At 39.1% G+C, this 11241-nt stretch overlaps 1 pseudogene; it reads left to right on the top strand.

Moving 5' to 3' along the window:
* Positions 1–3202: 3202 nt before the first annotated feature.
* LOC140498100 (calcium load-activated calcium channel-like) lies at positions 3203–3854 on the top strand (annotated as a pseudogene).
* Positions 3855–11241: the final 7387 nt, after the last annotated feature.

Raw genomic sequence — 11241 nt, 5'->3', positions numbered from 1 at the left:
GGGAGAAAATCTGAAACTCAAAATCTTGTGGAAATGAATGTTGAAAATTAAAAATAAATTAATAAAAACCCCTAAAATTTCTCTAATAGATAATATACTGTCTAATAGATCAGGGGAACATGATTGTCATCTTCAAGTACTTCAAAAGCTGTGATGTGAAAAAAGAATTAGACATAATCCTGTCTGACCACAAAAGGCAGACCTGAGAACAGTGGGTAAAAGTTGTAGGGAGTCTACTTTAGCCACTCATAAGGTCTATTGTAAAGTTGGGGGGATACTTTTTGGATATGGATTAGATAAGATGGTCTCTGGAGTCCTTTTTAACTGAAAAATTCAGTGAAGCATATCATTAATTTAAATGCAACAGGTGAGAAATTCAGCGGAAAGAGAGATGACTATGTTAAGGTTATTTTGCACATCTTCACACAAAAAGCAAGAATTATGATAGGCAATGACGTTTGGTTGTAATTTAGGCAGAAAATAGCATACAGAAAGAGAATATACCTTCTTCAAGGTAGGGCAGTACATCATAAGCAGACATGTGGAAGTGCAAATAAATAAGGCTTATTAGGGAACCAGTCTGACCAGAGTGGCAGGTTCATGTTGAGGAGTAGTGAGAAGTAAGATTTGAAAGCTAGATTGTGGTGAAATAGGGGGAAATCTTGACTGAGAAACTACAGAGTTTAAAAATAAAAGAATTATTTTTCAATAAGTGACTTTTATCCTGTAGTTAGTGGGAGCCATTGAACAATTTTTTTTAAATCAGGGGAATAACATAGTGAAAACAAGAGTTTGCATTTATATAATGTTATAGAGTTACATAGGGTCTCCCATCAGTTACTTCATTTGATGTTGACAGCAGTTCTGGGATCTGAAGGTAAGGTGTTAGTTCCATTTTACAGATGTGATTTTGAGAGCTTTATATGATCAAGGTCACAGAGCTAGTTAGTACCGGAGCCCAAGTTCAGTGTTCTTTCCACATCATCACCAAGTCTCTATCAAACATCACTGTGCCTGTCTATGATAAAAAAAAATTTTTTTAAAGAAATATTAATCTGACTTAATGTACTTAAGAAAGGCAGCTTGGTAGTGGTGGAAAGGTGAAAATACAGCAAAGACCTTACCTTAGAATCAGGAAACCGTGAGTTCAAGCCCTGCCCTTAGCACCTACTGTCTCTGTGATCCTAGACAACTCATTTAACACCATTGTGGAACCCTCTGAAAACAGAAATTGTGTTACAGTTAGTTACCTATCTGAACTGGGAAGCGGAATTTCCTCATGGAAAATGGCCATGAAGTCACAGTCTGGATCCCAAAAAAGTGTTTTATTACATTTTCTTTTAAGTAGGCTTTTCATGACCTTCTTATCTAACTTGCACTATTAATTTAGCTTAGCAAGTCTATTAGAATCTATGGCAAAGCTACAATTACTTTTGTGGTCAGATAACAGAAGTTCCAACCAGTGTTTTAGTTAGCCAGTCAACAAGGATTTATTCTTCACTATGTAACAGAAACTGTTAAGTGCTGGGGATCCAGAGACAAGCAAAAACAAGCCCTATCCTTAAGGAGCTTACATTCTATATGCCATGCTCTCTACACAGTTATGTGCTTAATCTTTTTTTTTTTTTTTAATTAAATGGAAAATGGGTTGTAGGCAACCGGGATGCTTGTTAGCTTTCAAATGGAACTGAAGCTTCTAAGCACACTACCCTGTTGGCTTGGGAACAAGCCAAAGAAAAAAACTCCCACGAGTGGAATTCCTTGGGGTTGGACCTATTATTCAGGCCTAGGGAAACTGTTCTTCTATTTGGGCCACATGGTCATAAGGACAGGCAGGAAGTTAAGGGAGTGGCCATGTTTTACGTTTCAGTTCAGCAAAAGGGCAGAGAGAAGTCTGTTTGCAAGGTGGAGAAGAGCCAAAAGGGAGGAAAAAGTGTCCATTGACTAGTTACAGGGCTGCTTCCTAAAGATACTTATTTCTGAACAAATTGTTACACTTAGCAGGAAGAGTGCAAATATTAATAAAATATCCCTGAAATACCTGACCTCTAGAAACATACCACAAATCCCTTTGATTCTGAAGAGACAACAGAGAGTTTGTGCTGCACTTGAAACTGGATGAAACTGGCTTCAAGGATTTGGTGGCTGTGTTGCCTTGGGCCAGTCATTTAGACTCTGAGCCTCAGTTTCCTTGTACAAAAGAGGCCAAAACCACTTCAAGGCCATTTTGGTATTGAAACTATAACTAGGTTTGTACTTGACTCAATCAGCCACTTACAGGTCCTTAGACTAAAGGATAAAAGACCTCTGCATTGTAATGACATTGTACCAGAATAGTGCAAATAGACTGAAGAAACTTGCTCATACTCTAGAAATCTATAAGTTATAAAACAAGTTGAAAAGGAGTCAATTTCCAGAAAATTTCCAGGACACCCCTGAGGAGGATAGAGGGAAGGAGTCCTTAGCTTTGGCCTTGGCCTTGATTTTGCCCAGGTCTCCTTCCTGCCTCTCTCTCCCTTCTCCCAATTTTCCCTTTGCCTAAAAAAGGACTGTAAGATTTTGATGGGTCAAGCAGATTTTGGACTTCCTGGGTCCTCTTTGTTGTAGTTATTTTCTCACTGTCCCCCACAGAAAAGCTACAGCTAGTGGCAGCGCCTGCATCAGGAACCAAGGATAGACTGGACTCAGATTTATAAGGAGCCCCAAAAAGAAACTCCCTCATTCATAAGGTGAACTTTGAACACTTCACAGATGAGCAAAGAGGATTTCCAGCTGTTATCTCTTTGCCACTCTTTTGCATTCTCTAAGCTTGAGATCACTTTTCCCTCAACTCTATTTTTGTGGGAGAATGTGTCAAAGACATTTGGGGAAATGTTTTATACACATCTTTAGTATTCTTATTATATCATCTTAGTAAATAGCCCTTTCCAGAGGTCACTTAAGCCTAACTAAATTGATTTTCAACTAACAGTCTTAGAGGGAGGCACATCAATAAGGGTTTGAATCAATGGCATTGGAGGATTATTCAGTTACAATCCTAGAACTCCAAGAACTAGAGTTCTGATGTAGCCAAGCTCTGGGAACCCACCCATTAGAGAGAACAGGAGTTGGGATAAGAATCTTCAGAGCTGAGGTGTTTCCATGCCCCCTGGGGGATTGGGGGGAAGCAGGGAGGGTCAGAGAACTGGAGGCATGGGGCAGGATGAGCACCATGTTCGAGGACACTCTCCTCTTTGTTTTCATCTCCAAGTGCACGGCGCTGCTGACCGAAGGTATAACTTGGGTGCTGGTTTACAGGACGGACAAGTATAAGAGATTAAATGGTGAAGTGGAATAGCAGAGCAAAAAATTGGTAAAGAAGAAGGAAATAGTAACACAATCTGTTGGGCATCAACAAAAGAATAAAATGCAGAGGCAGCCAGAGAAACTAATCCACCAGTGGTTCTAATGCAATCTATGTTTGCTACTGGCTACTGTCCTGATGGCAATGTTTAACTCCATATTTGATGGCAGGGTGATAGCCAAGCTTCCCTTCACTTCTCATTCCTACATCCAAGGATTATCTCATTAAAATTTGTTAGGGGAAGATTATACAGACTGTTCCTTCATCTTTCTTTATATCCTCTCTACCATGTCTATTAGACAAAACATTCAGAAGATGCTTGACCTTGCCCCTTCTCGGGCTGCCACCAAGGAAGCAGGGGGCCTTCTGGGACCCCCAAATCCGGCTAGAAAATTCTCCTGAGACCAAGTCCAAAGTCTTATTCAGACAATTAAACCAAACTGCTCCTATTTTGTCCTGGGCAGTGGGCACCATTTGCTGCAAAGGCCACTTCCCAGCTTTCTGAACTAGTCTCAGGCCTCTGTACATGACTGGAATGAGAACATCATTCACCAGACAAGATTAACAATTGTACTTGTCTGTCAGAGTTGGAAATTTTAAGCTATGTGTTTACTGGTTAGATAAGTTTAAGTGCCATTTGTATGGTTGTCATATTCTAAGAATATCTTTGGTGTGGCCAGCTCATAATTCTGAAATGTGCCATATGCCATGAAAATGGGCTAGGCATGAAGTTATGGGGAGCTGAACTGAAAACAACCGGTTAGATCTAAGAACACTCAAGGAGAGAATGTGGTTTAAGATCATTTTTTCCACAGCTAAAATGTTAGGTGGCTACCAACCTTAAGGAGAACCTAGCTTGCACCACTTCATACATAAGATAATCTTATAGTCTAATAAATGTACCTTGTTTTGGCATGTTAAAAAAACAATCTTCAGAGCTTACTTTTAGGAAAATGGCCACCATTTATATAGCTTTAAGGTTTACAAAGTGCTGTATGATGTACCTTATCTCATCTATCAAAGGGGATAGTAATATTTGCATTAAACATTCTTTATAAACTTTAAAATTTTAAAGGTATTGAAGTTAGTTAAACATCATAGAAGGAAAGTAATCAACACTCATGTAAATAATAGGAAGTGTGGCAATTTTGTTGATATAATTACAGTTGACATTTATATCAAAGTACTTTACATACATTATCTCACTTAATCTTTGTGACAATCCTGGGAAATAAATAACACCAATCCCCCCCTTTTACAGATAGAAATTCATCCCTTCCTCCAATACAACAATAATGTTGGGTGTAAGATTCAAACCCAGATCTTTCTGACTCCTTCCACTATACCCCACTGTCTCTCACATGAGGAAGGAAGGAAAGAAGTGAGGGAGGGAGAGATGAAAGGAGAGAGGGGGAAGGGAAAGTGGGAAAAAGGGAGGGAGGAAGGGAAGGAAGAGAGAAGGAGAACAAAAAGATGGAGGGAAAAAGGAGAGCAGGAGGAAGGAAATGAAGGAGGGAGGACTAATTATGTGTTTACTATAACATGTACCAAGCACAGTGCTAAGCATTGGGTATACAAATACAAAAGCAAAGACATTTGCTCCAAGCTATATTTTGGTTAATAAAGAGTTAGACCTAATTAAGAAAACATAATTATTTTATCTTTGCAAGACAACTAATAAAGCTGTGAAGGGAGAAATGATTAGTTCCCAAAGCATGGCACAATCACCATTCAGTGGCTAAACAAGCAAACTACATATGCACTGGAATCAATTTGATTAAATTCAACATTTATCAAGCAATCATAAGATTATGAGATTTAGAAGTGAAAGCAACAGCAGAGAGCATCTTGTTCAACCTTCTCATTTTCCATATGGGAAACAGCACCAGATGGGTGAAGTGACAAGCCCAAGGTCGTTAAAGTTGATTGATAAGAGGAATCTAGGGCTTCTCATTCTAAATTCAGTGCCTTATATATTACTAGAAGATGTGAAGTAAGTAGTACAGCAATGAATAAAACAAGGCTGTCCCACCCTCCAAGAGCTCAGACTGATAAGGGAAATAAAACATTTGCACAGATTGTAGTGAGATAGGAAAGCAAGTACTCCTTATAATAGATGGCTCAGTGGATATTGGAATCAGGAAGATGTAAGTTTAAAACCAGCCTCAGAAGCCTATTAGCTGAATGACCTAGGTATTTCACTAAATTACAACTTGAATATGAACCAGCATTCATATTTTAGGGGGGAGTGATACTTTATATCTACTGTTCTTGCTATGCCATTATATAAAAATGTGCCTGTGTTAAAAAAAAAAAAAAAGGAAGTCTATTAGTTCTGTGAACCTGCTCAAGTTCACTTTAATCTCATATATAAAAAAAATGTTCCCTCATCTATAAAATGGGAATATACTAACACCTACCTTCCAGGGTTGTTGTGAGGATCAAATGAGATATTTGTAAAATGCTTTGCAAACCTTAAAATGATATGTAAATGCTAGCCATTATTATTCTAGCCACTACTTACCCCTAAATCAGTGGAAAGAACATGTGGCTAAGGAGTATAAATTTGGACCTGGAAGGAACCTTTTAGAAGTCATCTAGTTTGTTATATACTAGAGTTGGACCCATTGGCATTTGATTAAGTATTTTGTCTGAAAAGGTGACTACATGACTTTCTATGGGAGGCTTAAGTTCTCTTTCATGGCAACAAAAGTTTGGAGAGATTCAAATACCACCAATTACTTTTAGAATTATATTAGGACCTGTGATCCCTTTAATGTTGTACTCCAATGTATTTTAAATTGTCCAGATATTGTTTTAGCTGGTGGCAGAAGTAGCAGAGTGAACATTAAATGGAACAGAGTATGAGAGATGGTATGGAAAGGACATTCTTACTGTCTTTGAAGTCAGAATACTTGAAATAAATTCCTACATCTATTTTACTCACTAGTTATAGCTAACATTTGTAAAGTACTTCTAAGTTTACCAAGAGCTTTACATAAATTAGATCATTTGGATTCTCCCTTGTGCTATTACTGTTTCCATATTATGGATAAAAAAACTGAGGTGCAGAGAAATTAAGTGATTTGCTCAGCATCACATAGGTAGTGTCAGGGCAGGATTCGAACCTAGGTCTACTTGTCTCCAAGCTCAACATGCTATCTCAAGAGGCATACACCTGTATAACCTTGGACAAATCACTTTTCTAGACTTCAGTTTCTTCTTCTGTCAAATGAGGGCACTGAATTAGACAATCTCTAAAATCTAGACCCACTCTTCATTCCACAATACTACTATTTCAGTCTTTCTTTTGGAGTCAAAGAATCATAAATTACTTATTGGGAAATGATCATTATTCCAAGAAGAGGTATGGTGCCAGGGGCCCATAACATCTTCTTTGATATAATTGATTTTTTACCCCTCTAATCAGCCAAGTTATCCTCTGCAAGTTTCCAAATGTCACTTCTTTTCCCAGAAGCCAGTTGAGGACAAACTGAACTGACTTCTGGGGTGAAGACAGGCGGGAAGGATGAAGGACAAACCTCTTCCTTTCTTATATTTCTTAGCCAGCACAATGACCTTCAGACCACAGATATAGAGCTGGAAAGAATCTTAGAGATCATCAAATCCAAATTCCTCATTTTACAGAGCAGGAAACTGAGACCCAGAGAATTACGGTGACTTGCCCAAGATCAAATACGTAGTAAATGACAGTGCTATGTCTGGGACCCAGGTTCTCTGGCTTCCAGTCCAGTGTTCTTTTCACCACACCAAGCTTCATTCATGTAAATTTTAAAGTAGGTTTTTGCGATAAGTATTACAGGTCAAAAACAAAGGATTAAAATAACAAAGGTAAAAGGTATAATTTTACTGGGATTTTGTCAGTTACTCTTGATCCTACAAGTAACTATACTGGGAATTGTTGAATCGTTTTAGTCTTGACCAAATCTTCCTGAACCCTTTTGGGGTTTTCTTGGCAGAGATACTGAGTGGTTTGCCATTTCCTCCTCCAGCTTATTTTACAAAAGAGCAACTGAGGCAAACAGGGTTAAGTGACTTGTCCAGGGTCCCACAGCTTCTAAGTGTCTGAGAGTGGATTTGAATTCAGGTGTTCCTGACTCTGGGCCAGCATTCTATCCACTGTACCACCTAGCTGCCCTATATTGGGAATTAGTTCTCAGCTCTTCCTCTCAACCTCTTCTTCCATACCTTATCCTTGGAGTCAGCCAGCCCAGGGCATTCAACCCTATTTTTCTCTCAGAGTAAGTGCAGTTTATCCAGAATACAAGTATCCCCTCCATTTGCTTCCTCATACTTCAGCATCCAAGATCCCAGGACAATCAATGTAAACTCAGGCTTAGACTATGAATTTACATCTCAGAAGGTTAAAGTATAATCAGTATAATGATTCAGGTGAGTAGCTCTATATAGAGACTTTTAAGCACTTTTACAGTTGGGAAGTAAATCTTTACTTAGAGTGGGGCGTAGGGGAAGGCTTTGTATGTGGAGTCTTCCTTCTTTCCTTCCTCTCTCCCTCCCTCCCTCCTTCCTTCCTTTGTCATGTGTCTAATTACCTTAAACAGAGGTGATAACAGCAGAGAGAAAAAAAAAAGTAGTACTTGCTTATCAGCAAAGGTGATTTGGCTAAAATGATATAATATGGGTATATTTAATATTGGCAATATCAGGGTTATCCCTTTCTAACCATGGCCACAGGTAGAGATTAGGGGAGGCCTATCTTGAACACTTTGGTAGTGATTGTTGTCAACAAACTTGTACTTATTATAAAAGCCATTATCCCCCAAACCAGGGAAGGGAAACCTACAGCTTTGAGGCCACATTTGACCTTCTATAGCCTTATGTGTGGCCTTTTGACTGAATCCAAATTTTACAGAAAAGCCTCAGATTCCCCACCCCTGCCCCAAACCTTTTTATTGACCTGAAGGTTAGTAGCAGACTGGAGACTGACTACACCATATGAGGATCAGTGGAAAGAGTTTGGAAAAGACATGAAGAGACATTATTGCTGTCTTCATGTGGAAGATGGATTCAACTTGTTCTGCTTGGTCCCCAGTGAAAAGAACGAGGAGCAATAGAAGAAAGTTACCGAGAGGACTTCCTGACAATGGGAGCTGGCTAAAAGTGGAATCAACTGCTTCAGGGTGCTTGGGTGTATGTGTTTGGACTCCAAGTCTAAAATCACATTTGTCTTTAAAAATCACATTTCTCCCTAGCCTCAAAACACTATCCCAGGCAGTTTCTCCCCAGTCCAAGGACACAGCCTGCCCTGGCAACAACTGTTATCCCCCTTCCTGATACAGCAGCTAATTGCACCTATAGAACTTATTAGTCTGAACCAGCTGTGTACTGGCTGAACAGGCTGTGCACTGGGTCATAAAGACATTTGCTACTCACTGACCAATCATACGTATCCTAAATTTAGATATACCTATACTCCCTTACGTTTATCTTGTCTAACAAGACATTGATGAGGGTAGCCTGGCTATTTCTCAGTCAGCTCTGATCATTAGTTGACTTAGTGATGTTTCAGGTCTAAAAACAACCACCACGTAGACCCCCTCTCAGGCTATTTCCTGATCAACTCTGGGTAAAACACCTGAGCAGTAGATACCAAAAGTACATGTTCCTTTAAGAACTAACCACTTCTTAACCACTCCCTAATCCTACCCTGAATCACCTAATTAGCACACTTGGCACATGCTTTACTATGGAATATCCTATATAAATTTTACCTGTACCCTTCTAAGGCTGCAGGTTCCCTAAGAACTCTTGCCTGCTGAAAAGCATAATAAATCTTTACCTTGACCTCAGCAATGCTTGAGTCTGTGAATTCTTCTCCAGACAGTCCATGCGGGGAATTCCAGTTTTGGGTTCCTGTAATGCCCCCCACTACCAGTCCTCAATAGTAGTGGGTTCCCTTCACTAGGGACCTTCAAGTGAAAGCTGGATGATCACTTTTGAGGGGTGGGATGTTTGTTGAGGGGATTGCCCTTCAGGGGAAAGGGATCCCTTCCAATTCTTGAGTTCTTGGGATTATATGAAGGATATACATTCCCCTCAAACAACTCCCGTAACAGGAGCCAAGGTGGCAGAGTAGAAGCAGGGACCTGCCTGAGCTCTTCCCGCAAACCCCTCAAAATACCTGTAAAAATAATTCTAAACAAATTCTAGAGCAGCAGAAACCACAAAATGACAGAGTGGTTTACAGGGATTTACAGCCCAAGACAATCTGGAAGGCCAACGGGAAGGATCTGTTGCATTGGGCTCAGAGTGGAGTGTAGCTCACTCTAGGCCATGTCAGCACAGGCAGGACTGGAGAAGGCTGGCTTGTGGTGCTGGGGCACTGGCAAGCTGTGGTGGTTTCCAAACTGCTTAACCTGCAAACTCCTGGGACGGTTTTTCTATATTTCATGCTAAATACCTTATATGAAATATAAACATATATAGTGAAAAGATATTCACTATAATTTTATATACTTTACCATAACAATAGTTTCTTGAATTCTGCCATAAAAAGAAGCCAAGCTTCCTGGCATCTACTTTGAAGATCCCACTTCTTCCTTTTAAAAACTGGCATAACATCTGTCCCCTCCTCCCCAATCCATCAACATCTTTGTCTTCCATTTTCTATGATCTTTCAAAACAGCACTAACAAGTGGTTCAACGATCAGTTTCAGTACTCACAAGTAATTTATCTAGGCCCAGTGACTTGAATTCATCAAAAGCAGCAAGGTGATTTTTTTTTTTTTTTTACAATTACCTCCTTACTTGTCCTGGATATGAAATCCCTATTAGCTATGTTTGCCTTTTCTAGTCCAAAGGTCATACTTCTTGACAGAGAAAAGAGAAGCAAAATAAGAAATAAGAATTTCTGTCAGTTCTTCTGACATTCCTATGAGACCAATACAATGCTTTTGTATTCCTCCTCACTTACCTGCTCTCATTTCCATCTTCTGTGAATGTCTTTTATAAGTTTAAGTTGGTTGATGAGTTCCTTACATCATTAACTTCATTCTCTTTAACTGACTTCCTCTTTTCCTCATCTAAATTATTTTTCTTTTGAATTTCATTCTTGATATCTTTCGCCATTCTGTGGGGCTAACTTTCTTTGTAAAATTTTAGTCCACAAGAGTCTACTTGTATTGCCTCTTAAACCTTTGAAATCTGCTCAGCCAAAATTTAGAGTACAGGTCAGAATATATCTGGATTTCCTTCCCTTTTCTCTCCTAAATTCTCAAATAGATTGGGCACTTCCTCTCATAGTTCCTATCCTTTCCACTCAATCAACCACCTCCTTTTTGTTATTGCAAATCAGATTCAGAATAGAAGTCCTTCTTATTTGTTCCTTTATCTTCAGAAGGATGAATTTAATACAAGTCAAAAAATTTTTAGCTGCTCTGCTTTGGGCAGGAAGGAAGAGAGTACAATTAGGCAGTCAGCATACAAAGACAAAAGTCGGAGCCATATCTTCAAGGAGATTACAGTCTACTAGAGGAAATAGCATGTTCTCATATAAGTCAATGCAAAATTAATAAAAGGTCATTAGGGAGAAGTGGGAGGGGAAGGTATTAGTAGCTGGGGGAGGATCAGGAAAGGTAACATCTTAAACAATAAAGAAAACCAACCAATATAGTGACTACTTCTCACAACGTATACAACATTCTTCCCCTGCAGATTCCCACCTTTCCGTTGAGAAGAGGTTCAAATTACTAGTTCTCTGGGATTAAAAATTGGTCACTACACTTACTTAAGAGTTTAGCTCCCTTTACGTATGTATGTATATATAATACATATACATATATAAAATTGTAGTTATTTTGTATATTGTTCTTCCATTTCTGCTGACTTCAGTCTCATCAGTTCATTCAAGTCTTCCT

Source organism: Notamacropus eugenii, chromosome 4, assembly GCF_028372415.1.
Source record: "Notamacropus eugenii isolate mMacEug1 chromosome 4, mMacEug1.pri_v2, whole genome shotgun sequence".
NCBI lineage: Eukaryota > Metazoa > Chordata > Mammalia > Diprotodontia > Macropodidae > Notamacropus > Notamacropus eugenii.
This window is presented reverse-complemented; position numbering and strand designations above follow the sequence as displayed.